Raw genomic sequence first — 12,585 nt, 5'->3', positions numbered from 1 at the left:
CCATAAAAGCAATGAGAACACTGACAAAAATGGTCAGGATCAACTTTTCAAAACACCGGAAATTAACCAAAGGATTGCATCAGTCTGGGAAGTATTCAAGAAAAATGGCTGAGTATTAGTAAAGCGCAGGGCCTTGGGGCTGGCAAGGCCGGGGCTCCCATCCTACCCTGTTCTTTCCTAAGTGTGCTCATGTGGTCCTGCCATACACAAGCTTGACAGGTTCCTTCCTGAGCATCCCTTACAGCTTTCTCCATGCCTGCCCTGACCTTTGTCCCAGAAGTGACCCTTAAAGCCAGGGAACGGCCCTTGTTTTCTAAGAACAGAGGCAGAGAGGAGGTCTTGGCTGGGGCCAGACCACCAGGTCCTTATTTGACCCTGTAATTCCACTCCCTCCTGAAACATGTCCCTACGTCAGGCTTGGCCTGAAGTAAATACTAAGAAATAAATATCGAGAAATAAATTTAACAAAAGAAGTGCAAAACATATACACTGAAAACTACAAAATATCATTGAAATATATATACATAATGTATATATATACACATATGTGTGTGTGTGTGTGTATATGTGTGTATATATATATATATATATGTATATATTTTTTTTTTTTTTAGACAGAGTCTCACTCTGTAGCCCAGGCCGGAGCGCAATGGTGTGATCTCAGCTCACCGTAACCTCAGCCTCCCGGGTTCAAGTGATTCTCCCACCTCAGCCTCTCGAGTAGATGGGATCACAGGTGCCCACCACCATGCCCGGCTAATTTTTTGTATTTTTAGTAGAGACAGGGTTTCAGCATGTTGGCCAGCCTGGTCTCAAACTTCTGACCTCAGGTGATCCACCTGCCTCAGCCTCCCAGAATGCTGGGATACAGGCATGAGCCATCGCACCCGGCTGAAAAATATATATTTTTAAAAATGAAATAAATAGAAAGATATGTCATGTTAATGGACTGGGAGACAATATTTTTAAGATGGCAATATTCCTACATTGTTAAAATGACAATACCCCCCACTCCACAAATGATCTATAGATTTAATCTATCCCGATCAGAATCTGAGCTGACTTCTTTGAGAAACTGACAAGCTGATTCTAAAATAAGGAAATGCAAAGGACCCAGAGCAATCTTGAAAAGCATGAACAAAGTTGGAGGACTCCCATTTCCCGATTTAAAACTTATCACAAAGCTATAGTAAACATGACAGTGTGGTATCAGCATAATGACAGGCATATAAATCAGTGAAAAAAAAATAGAAAGTTTAGAAATAAAACTACATTCAGAAATAAAACTACAGATAATTGAGTTCTGACAAGGGCGCCAAGACAATTTAATGGGGGAAAGAATAGTCTTTTTACAATGCTACTGAAACAACTGAATACTCACATGCAAAAGAAAAAAATTTGATCCCCATCTCACATCACATACAAAAATTAACTCAAAATGGATCAAAGGCCTACATTTAAGAGCTAAAACTATATATCTCTTAGAATAAAATAAGTGAAAATCTTCATGCGCTCAGGATAGGTAATAGTTTCTTAGATATGATGGCCAAAGTACAAGCAATAAAAGAAAAAATAAACTAGACTTCATAAAAATTAAAAACTTTTGTCCTCAAAGGATGCTATCAAGAAAGTAAGAAGACAACCCATAGAATGGGAGGAAATTTTTACAAATCATATATCTGATAAGGGTATAGTACATAGAATAGATTAAAAAACTCATACGAATCAACAATAAAAAGATAATCCAATTAAAAATGGGCAAATAATTTATTTTTAATTTTTGAACTTCTATTTTAGGTTTAGGAGTACATGTGAAGGTTTGTTACATAGGTAAACTCATGTCATGGAGGTATGTTGTACAGATTATTTCATCACACAGGTGTTAAGCCCAGTACCCAATAGTTATCTTTTCTGCTCCTCTCCCTCCTCCCACCCTCCACCATCAAGTAGACCCCAGTGTCTGTTGTTTCCTTTTTTGTGTTCATAAGTTCTTATCATTTAGCTCCCACTTATAAGTGAGAACACGTGGCATTTGGTTTTCTGTTCCTGTGATAGTCTGCTAAAGATAACAGCCTCCAGCTCCATCCATGTTCCTGCAAAACACATGATCTTTTTCTTTTTATGGCTGCATAGTATTCCATGTGGTATATGTACCACATTTTCTTCATCCAGTCAGTCATTGATGGGCATTTAGGTTGATTTCATGTCTTTGCTATTGTGAATAGTGCTGCAATGAACATTCACGTGCATGTGCCTTTATGGTAGGATGATTTGTATTCCTTTGGGTATATACCCAGAAATGGGATTGCTGGGTCAAATGGTAGTTCTGCTTTTAGCTCTTTGAGGAATCACCATACTGCTTTCCACAATGGTTGAACTAATTTACATTCCCATCAACAGTGTATAAGTGTTCCCTTTTCTCCACAACCTTGCCAGCATGTTATTTTTTTTACTTTTTAATCATAGCCATTCTGACTGGTGTGAGATGGTATCTCATTGTGGTTTTTATCTCATTGTGGTTTTTATTTCTCTAATAATCAGTTGATATTGAGCTTTTTTTCATATGTTTGTTGGCTACATGTATGTCTTCTTTTGAGATGTGTCTCTTCATGTCCTTTGCCCACGTTTCAATGGGGTTGTTTTTCTCTTGTAAATTTGTTTAAGTTCCTTATATATTCTGGATGTTAGACCTTTGTCAGATGCCTTGTTTGTAAATATTTTCTCCCATTCTGTAGGTTGTCTGTTCACCCTGCTGATAGTTTCTTTCACTGTGCAGAAGCTCTTAAGGTTAATTAGATCCCACTTGTCAATTTTTGCTTGTGTTGCAATTGCTTTTGGCATCTTTGTCATGAAATCTTTGCCCGTTCCTATATCCAGGATAATATTGCCTAGGTTGTCTTTCAGGGTTTTTATAGTTTTGGGATTTACATTTAAGTGTTTAATCCATTTTCAGTTGGTTTCTGTATATGGTGTAAGGAAGGGGTTCAGCTTCAATCTGTTCCAAATGGCTAGCTAGTTCTTCTAGCTCCATTTACTGAATACGAAGTCTTTTCCTCATTCCTTGATTTTGTCAGCTTTGTTGAAGATCAGATGGCTGTAGATGTGTGGACTTATTTCTAGGCTCTCTATTTTCCTCCATTGGTCTATGTGCCTGTTTTTGTACCAGTACCATGCTGTTTTGGTTATTGTAGCCCTGTAGTATAGTTGATGTCAGGTAACATGATGCCTGTAGCTTTGTTCTTCTTGCTTAGTATGGGCAAATAATTTAAATAGAAATTTCTTCAAGAAGGTATACAAATGGCCAATAAGCAAATGGAAAGATGCTCAACATTATTAATCAACACTGAAATGTAAATCAAAACCATGAGATACCATTTCGCACCCACTGGGATGGGTATAATAAAAAAAGACTAACAATAATATGTCTTGATGAGGATGTGGAGAAATGAGAATCCTCATCATTGCTGATGGGAATATTAAACGATACAGCCGCTTTGGAAACAGTTTCAAATATGTAAAGTTCCACATGACCCAGCAATTTCACTCGTAGGTGAGCTCCAAGAGGATTGAAAACATATGTCCACACACAAACTGGTATATGAATTGTTCATAGCAGCATTATTAATAATAGCCAAAATGGAAACAACCCAAATGTCCATCACCTGATAAGTTAACTAATAAAATATGGTATATCCATACAACGTATTATTCTTCAGGCCTAAAAAGGAATGAATCACTGATATCCATGTTGTGTCTTTCATAGCAATAGAATGGAAATAATAGTTCTTATTCTTATCTATTCCACACTACAATATGGATAAACCTTGAAAACATTATGCTAAGTGAAAGAAGCCAGACACAAAAGACCACATATAGTATGGTTCCACTTATATGAAGTATTTGAAATAGGCAAATCTAGAGAGACAGAGAGAAAGGGCTAAGGGTAGCAGGGAGTGGACAGTACCTGCTAATGGGTACAGGTACTTTTCAGCGTGATGAAAACATTCAAAAATTACATAGTGGTGGTGGTTTCATAACTGTGAATTATACTAAAAATGATGGAATCATCCACTTTAAAAGGATAAATTTTATGATATGTGAATTATAACTGAATTTTAAAAAGCTATTACTAGTTTAGTCACTTATTGATGATGAGACTTCCGGTAAATGGAATTTTAGGAGAAAGGTATAGATAAAATGAGAACTACTATTTTTATTCCATTACTATGAAACGCACTAGTTTCTTGGTGATACTCTTGATCCTGAAATGTTAGTCATTGTGGGTTGAACTGTGTCCCCCACAAAGATATGTTCAAGTCCTAACCCCGGTACATGTGATTGTGACCTTATTTGTGAATAAGGTATTTGTAGATGTAATCAAATTAACATGAAGTCAGAATGGATTAGAGTGGGCTTAAATCCAATGACTGGTGTCTTTATAAATAGGGGGAAATTTGAACAAAGACACACGGAGAGGATGCTGTGTGACAATGGAAGCAGAGATTGGAGTGATACACATACAAACAAACGAATCCAAAAGATTGCTGGCAATTGCCAGAGACTAGGACAGAGGGATGGTACAGATTCTCCCTCAGTGCCTCCAGAAGGAACCAATCCTGCCGAAACCTTGATTTTGGACTTTCAGCTTCCAGAAACAGTAAATATACATTGTTTTAAGCTATCCAGTTTGTGGTGACTTGTTATGGCAGCCCTCAGAAACCAATACTGTAATTTTCACATCATCAGTCTTAAAGCAAAAGGTTATAGGAACAGGAGTCAACCTCTTGGAGTTTCCATTTCCTCCCCTATAAATTGGGAATAATAACATCTGTCCTTCCATTGTACTGAGAAAATGATCATAAAAATACTTAGAAACTGATTTATAAATGCAGGGTATTACTCTTTCAGATGTATGCTTCTAATTGCTTTGTCAGCTCTAATTTATTGCGTTTTTCTCTTTCCCTTTCTTTAAGATCATCTATTTTCAAGTAACATTTGCCTTCCTTGGAGAAGTTACTGTTTGGGTGTTAAGTTGCCTATTTAAAAAATAACCATCTCTAGCATACAAGTGAGAATTCAAATTATAAATCTGTAACACCACCCAATCTCCTAACCTCCCAAGCATACCCTTTGCCATAAATTGACAACAAATTCACCCTTCGTTTTAGGAGATACCAAGCACTGTAACGTTTTGTTAATACATAGATGTAGGACATTGCTTGTTCCAGCTAACTGACTATTCTGTTGAGCCTAACAGTACCATCACAAACTATCACTTTCCGAAGCTTACAATAAAGAAGATATTTGGCACTGAAAGTATGTTTTTCACAGATCACAAATCAGTTAAGGATTCTCAATTATCAACACAAACTATGATTATAAGACATTTCCAATTATTTATAGTCTTGAAAACTTTTTTTTTAAGTTTAAAATAAATTGCCCACCAATCAAAATTGGACAGTATCCAACAAGAGGAAAATCTGTCAAATGTTTTAAAATATCTCCGACATTCACTCTTTAGATCTTTCTAGCCTTCCTAACCTATGCCCTCCAGAATGTATCACTATAATTGCAGAATATTTTTACTCCTTAGGCAATATATACATTCTTTTTCATTTTTACACGAAAATCTCACACATATTTAAATAGAGGACATTTCACAGGTACACAAAGATACACACACAGATATTCATGGTAACACTAATAGCAAAACAGAGGGAAAACTTGGAGGTCCACCATAAGGATATACATAAATAGGTTATGCTCTAGCCATGCAATGGTATATATAGCGCTATTAAAAAGAGTGAGACAGATTTAGTAGTATGGAAATCGTCTCAAGATAGGTAACAGAGAAAGCCCCACTGTCACTACCAAACCAACTGCCGAAAAGTGTGAATGGTATGATTCCACTTGTGGGAAAAAGGACTGTAATATCATATACACACACACATACACACACACAATTAAGCTCTAGAGGTACTCCTAAAAAATCCTGCTAAAAGCAATTACCTTTGGAAAATGACTCCAAACTTTCTTATTATAGGTGTGGATTACTTTAATTATGTATGCAATTTTAAAATGGCAGAGTTTTAGAGCATAAGAAAAAAGCAATGATTGGTGGTTAACTATTTGAAATAAAATAAATATGCGAAAACAACATTTGGTTTTAATAAAGAATGTAAAAAAAGTTCCTTTACGATCTGGGATCTCAAAAAAGACATTACACAACATATTATAGGTGGCACAAAGGAACTGCAGATAGGGGCGTTCTGCTAGGCGCATACCCATGAGGGAATCAATAGACTATCCTTCGAGGTTAGAGCACAACAATTTACTTATAGTGGTTTATTGAGTACTTAGTTCAATAGGAGTGGACATTTTGTCAATAACATTCTAATGGATGGTACAGATGACAGTTCAATGCTATAATATAAAAGCTGGAAGGCCATATAATAAAATCTATAGGTCCCTGGAGTCAGAGGATGATCATTTGTAGAGGACCTAAAGAAAAACACCAAGAAATGTCTTATTGCAGGGCTTAATGATTGTTTTGGTTATTATGGATTGCATTAGTGGAAATACACTGGTGCCATTTTTATATATTCTTTTATCTTATAAAATTCTAGTAAATGAAAGGTGAAATTAGAAAGCTTTTCTTCTAATTTGAATTAGGCTGGAAGCTTATCAATGTAAACACATTTCCCAATTAAGTTAGACAATATGCAGAACTCACCACCTGGGCATAATCCTGTTGGTTCAAAATAAGAGCTTGCAATGAGGAGGTACATTAACTCATTCAGTTCTATACTCAATTTGTAAGTTTCCAGCACAAAGCTAAAGTGTTTACATGAGCTATATTTGTGCCAATGTTCAAAGCATAAGTAAGGCAGCATTGCTAGAAGGCACAGTCTATTACTCTTTTAAAAAATATGTTCAACTAGATATCAAGTTCATTTTATGCAGAGAAGTATAATACAGTACATAGCATTTTCACATTTGATTCTGAAGCATCCCTTATTTTCATTTTCCTTTTCTCTAAAACTGGATTTACATATTATTTAAACAATATTTGGGGATGAATTAAAATATGCATTCAAATTGTTTCTAAGGATGATTAAATGTTAGCAGCTCCCAGGCTCTCTTTTTATTTTTTTCAAAATTCTTTTCCATGGGGATCATGTCCATTCTCACCTGACTTTTAAATGTTTTTTATATCTTCATAACTCAATCTAGATATTCAGCCCTAACTCATTCCTTGAACTCCAAACTGCTTAATTGAATCTCTTCCTGGATATTCCACAGATATTTCAAATGAAACCCATCAAACACAAAGAATCCTTAATTCCTTACCAACACCACCTCCCAATGGCTCAAATCATTAACTTAAGTCATGCTTGACTCACATTTCTGTGCTGAAAGTCTATCAGTTCCATGCTGAATCCACTCATTTCTCTCTCTCCTATACTATCACTCTTGCCCAGGCACCACACAGTTCCTGGCTTCACAGCCTTCTAGCTGGTCTCCCTGCTTCCATTCTTACTCCTCTAGTCAATACCCTCAAGAGCAGCCAGGATGACCATCTTACATGGGGATCAGATCATCTCACCATATTTCACTGGCCTCACACTGCTCTGAGAATGGAATCTAAATTCCTAGCTAAAAAGGACTAGAAATTATCCTGCCTCCCTCACCAGGTGTCATTCTCTACAGTCAGAGACTCAAAGGAAATAAAATCCATCCCACGTAGTTAAAATGAAGAGACTATCCTGAAACAACTCCTTACACAGGTGTGGGCAGGGTTGAGGAAACAAAGGGACGGTTAGGCATCCCCAGAATAGAAACCATGTACAGCCTTTACCATTCCTAGGTCTAAAGGGGCAAGTGAAGGAACCAGAGTCAGGGCAACTGGATCCTTACAGAAAGGGTCATCAATAGGAAGTCCAAAGCAAAAAAAGAGGGAAGGAATACCCTGGCTTCTCTCTCCTGGCTTCTGATCTCCTGCTGGTACTTCTCACTGGCTGGGAGGCTTGAGGAAATCAGAAGCCTGAGGTCAAGGGAGTCTGAGTGATTCGTATGGTATGACATAGGAGGACAGGAGTGGGCTACCTCCCAGGACACAGAGTAAGTGAGAGAATGGCAGGGAACAGATCTAGAGGGGTGGAAGGGAGGCTTTTTCTTTTTGTTTTGGGGGTACATGTGAAAGTTTGTAACATGGGTGAGTTGCGTGTCACTGAAGTTTGGTGTACAAAAGATCTTGTCACCTAGGTAGTGAGCACAGTACCTACCTAACACATAGTTTTTCAACCCTCACCCTCCTCCCACCTTCCCCCTACTAGTAGTTCTCAGTGTCTTTTGTTCCCCTCTTTGTGTCTGTGTGTACTCAATGTTTAGCTCCCACTTTAAGTGAGAATATGTGGTATTTGGTTTTCTGTTCTGATGTTTAATTCACTTAGGAAAATGGACCCCAGCTGCATCCATGTTGCTGCAAAGGACATGGTTTTGTTCTTTTTTATGGCTACATAGTATTCCATGGTATATATGTTATATGTACCAAACTGTAGGATAAGCGCACCTGATAGCATGACTTAAGCATACCCTTAGAATGACCCTGTATGGCAGATGCACCAGAATATGTGTTCAGAGCTAGGGAATCCTGGAATGGCCAACCTGAAGATTCATTCCTTATCTATGATAAACATTTAAATGCCCCTGGCCCATCCCATGGAACATGGGCTGTACAGGGGATTGGGGCCTTGAATTCTGGGTTAAATGAAGGTTTCCGGGTGGAGGTTGTTAGGGGGAGGATAGTTAGTGAAAATGCTACATAAATTCCATGCCATTTGCAAGTGGTCCTGGTTCTCTTGCCCAGCCCACTGCTACTGGGCCAGGTGAATATGTTATCCAGCCCGCCACCACTGGACTGTTTCTGTATGTTAGCCAGTTCTCCTGTCCAGCCCACCACCACTGGACACTCTCCTCTGTATGGAAGCACTGAATAAAACCCAGTGTCTCCTTTGCTGGCTCTCGGTCTCTTCTTCGGCCTCTTGAACCTGGTGCCTTCCCTACTGAGGTTAGTAGGAGTTCGGCAAACACCGTTTCTTTATCCAGTAGGTGGAAGGGAGATTAATCAGCATATGTGCCAGTCTCACTCTTGCCAGCTTCACACTTGGTGTGTTCTTATCACAAGGATTTGCACAAGCTTTTTTTTTCAGTGGGTACACTATGCTTTCTACTCTTCACATGACTAGTTCTTCATTCTACTTCAAATCTCAATTTAAATATTCTTATCACCTTATCTAAGTAGGTATCTCGTTGGTAAGTCCTTTGCCTGTTTTTTTAGAGTACTTACCACAATTCGTAACTATTTTATTTGCTTGCTTTTCTGTCTTCTCCTCCAGAATATGAGGGCAGCAACAATCTGTCTAGCAAATGCCTGCCTCACAGTAGGTGTTCAATAAATAGTAACTGAATAAATGTTGGCCAAATTATATAGCAAAATCACAAGACTATTTGTAGAGACAATGAATTTATAGAAATATATCCATGAATTCTAAACTGAGGCAGCACTGAAGAAAATGCACTTACTCTTTATTTTTCTATACAGCATAATCTTAGCTTAAAAAAATGAAAAGTCTTTATGTAAAGTAAAAATCTGCATTGATAAATGCTCCATTCCTTGTTTACTTAAAAGGAGAATGTCTTTTATGGTGCCAATGGTCTAAAAGACAATAACTGCATCATTTAAAAGCAAGGTTATGCTCATTTCTTTTACTGCTTTTTCTATAGCAATAGCATAAAATCACCTGTTTTGGTATGTGATACTGTTGGTACTAAAATATTAGTCATTTTCACATCTTTTTTCATTTTTTTTAATTGAAGAAAGTGAACTAAGGAACAGGGAGTAGCTTTGAGTACAGGAATATTTGGCTGTACATACCATTTTTTAGATGTGATGAGATGGTAACTGCAAAACACATTCTACAGTGGTGACAACACTTTCACACGATTATATATTTAAACACCGAGTGCTTCTCTTATCTCCTGTGAAAGAGGAGCATCAGGTAATGCTAAACCTCAAAGCATTTTAACTTTCATTATGAATGGCAGGGGTCTATTTGCTTTTGCAGAAACAGTCTGTAAGAAGCAACCTTTGACTTCACTTATACACCACATTGTTCTTAAAGGCAGCTGCATTTATAATGATTGCTCTCCACTTAAGACCTATTCAACAAGGTACACCTTAACATCTAAGCTGTTAACAGAGATTAAAGTTAATCTTCAGTGATGGCAGGAGTGGAAATGCCAGGAAATATCCTAATTCTGGAAGGAGGCAAAAGTGAAAGTAAAGGTAGGTGGGGAAAGAGCAGAGGAGGATCAAGGAATACTGGACGGCTAACAGGTAAATGAAAATGATTGTTGCCAAGACACTGAGTGGCTGGAGCAGGACTGATGACATGATGGTTCTTGCTGAATAAGAAAGGGCAGCAGCACCAGCTGAGGAAAGCTCTGCATGTTACGATGACCATTTTTGCCATCACCTGTGTCCTGAAAGAGTGCCTGGGGTGAGCAAAGGCCATGGAGGCAGGTGGAATTGGTTTTAAATTCTGGCTCTGCCACTTACACTATTTGCAAAACTTGAGCAAGGCATTGTCAAAGCATCACAAGAGGTCCTCTAATAACACCTTTTCATTCAACATCATTTCCTCATAGTGCTGATGAGGAGAAAAACAGATTCCCAGCTGGGGCCCCTGTCCGTGTGGAGTCCGTACATTCTCCCCATGTCTGCATGGGTTTTCTCCGGGCACTCTGGTTTCCTCCCACATCCCAAAGACATGCATGTCAGGTTCACTAGCAGGTCTATATGGCCCAGCTGTAGTGAGTAGGGTGTGTGTGAGTGCGTCCCGCCTGTGACGGGATGGTGTCCTGTCCAGGTGGGTTCCTGCCTTGTGCTCTGTGCTGCTGGGACAAGCTCTGGCCACCCACAACCCTGAACTAAAATATTTGGGGAAATAATTGTCTTGTTTTAATTGATGTTTCTTAAATGTATAGCTCACATTTATTTCAATATTAGAAGTGATTAATAGTACAAGTGTTTGGGGTCTTTATTTAGAAGCCTGGTGATGTTTTTGTGACCAGAAATAGGACATAAGAACTTAAGTATTGTTTGTATCAATTAGCTTATGGTGAAGCTGGTTCTGTTATACTTTGTTTTGCCTGAAGTCTCAATTTCTAAGAACCTATTGATGATGTCAGGTGAGGAATTACTGTAGTTTCTTCTTCTGTTAAATGAGGCTAAAACCTAATTTGCCAAGTTACTGTAAAAACACGAGGTTAGCCTCTTTAGGATATGTTCCCCTGACCAACAAAATTACTTAAATGGAACCAAAATAACCAAATGATTAGCCTTTCTCAGGTAGGAAGTCACATGTGGATGTGCGAAGGCTTACAATCAGAATTAAAGGATGTAAATTAAACAGCTGAAGCAAATATTTTTCATGAGCAACCTAATCATGAAACACAGAGTAACTTCTGACATTTTAGAAAACACTGAGGTAAGCCCTGACTGTAGCCAGGAAGCTATAGTGCATGTGTAGCTGGCATATCTGACAGGCAAATACTGGCCTTTTCTGGTATCCTGTATCTCACAAGCAGTGCTCCCTGAAAATTAATACTCATTGAAGGTTTACATACCACTGGCAAGACATTGGGGATATAAGAATTCCGGACATGGTCTATTCTCTGGTAAAAGTTTTATAACTTTTTGTCAGATATTTAGAGTGGCAAAGTAAAAAAAAAAAAAGTGGGAGGAAAGGAGTCAGGAAATTTGAAAACTGAAGGAAAAATACAAACCCAGCTCCCCTTGGCAAGCAGGAGCAGCCTCACACCTTCCGTGTTTGTCTCTCCCCACTCCACCCTGGTACCAAGGCTAGAACTCTGCATAAGAACCTGAAAGAAGTGTGGGAAGGAGGATGCAAGAAGAGGAGACGAACCTGTCACCAAAGTACAATTTTGCCTGGGGAAAGCCCAGCCTCTTCCTCTCAGGAACTGAGTGCGGAAAGGCATGAGGTTGTTCCTCCCTAGAATGAATGGAAGTGAAGAGGAAAGGGTCTAGAAGTAGGCTAGTGAGTGCCAAGGCCTGCACAGCTCTTTGTTCCTGGGTGGAGCAAGAAGAGAGAAAAAAATGCAGGGAAGCATGAGGCAGCTTCATTAGCACCCTACCATTTACCTTCCTTCCTAGCCTTCTTTCAGGTTCTTCCCAGCTCTTTTGCCACCACTGGCTTCCCCACTCTCCTGCCTTCTAATAGCATCCTATCCCTGACCTTCATAATTCCCATCTTCTTTCTAAGCTTCAAGAGAGCCAAAGGCTTTTCCTTGTCTATATTTTCTCAAGACTGCAAATCTCTACTAAAAGCAACCTAATTGCCTCACAGTTGATAGCTCCCTCAAAGTATTTGAGTGTTACTCAAGAAAAGTCTTTTTCTGGCCAGGTGCAGTGGCTCACACCTGTAATCCCAGCACTTTGGGAGGCCGAGTTGGGCAGATCACACGATGCTAGGAGTTTGAGACCATTCTGATCAACATGGT

The 12,585-nt window shown here is 38.7% G+C and overlaps 1 protein-coding gene and 1 long non-coding RNA gene across 6 annotated transcripts in view; one reads left to right on the top strand and one right to left on the bottom strand.

Annotated features, from left to right (window-relative positions):
- C21H3orf67 (chromosome 21 C3orf67 homolog) overlaps positions 1-12,585 on the bottom strand; it is a 277,954-nt gene that overhangs the window by 195,556 nt on the left and 69,813 nt on the right. The window lies entirely within an intron of this gene.
- The window catches only part of LOC115832146, a 173,699-nt gene that overhangs the window by 124,317 nt on the left and 36,797 nt on the right, over positions 1-12,585 (top strand). The window contains exon 2 of the long non-coding RNA XR_004027582.1: positions 4,447-4,657. This is a non-coding gene — a long non-coding RNA (uncharacterized LOC115832146). The remainder of the gene's footprint in view (positions 1-4,446; positions 4,658-12,585) is intronic.

Source organism: Nomascus leucogenys, chromosome 21 (genome assembly GCF_006542625.1).
Source record: "Nomascus leucogenys isolate Asia chromosome 21, Asia_NLE_v1, whole genome shotgun sequence".
Taxonomy (NCBI): domain Eukaryota; kingdom Metazoa; phylum Chordata; class Mammalia; order Primates; family Hylobatidae; genus Nomascus; species Nomascus leucogenys.
The sequence above is the reverse complement of the archived record's forward strand: the minus strand, read 5'-3'. Positions and strand labels throughout refer to the sequence as shown.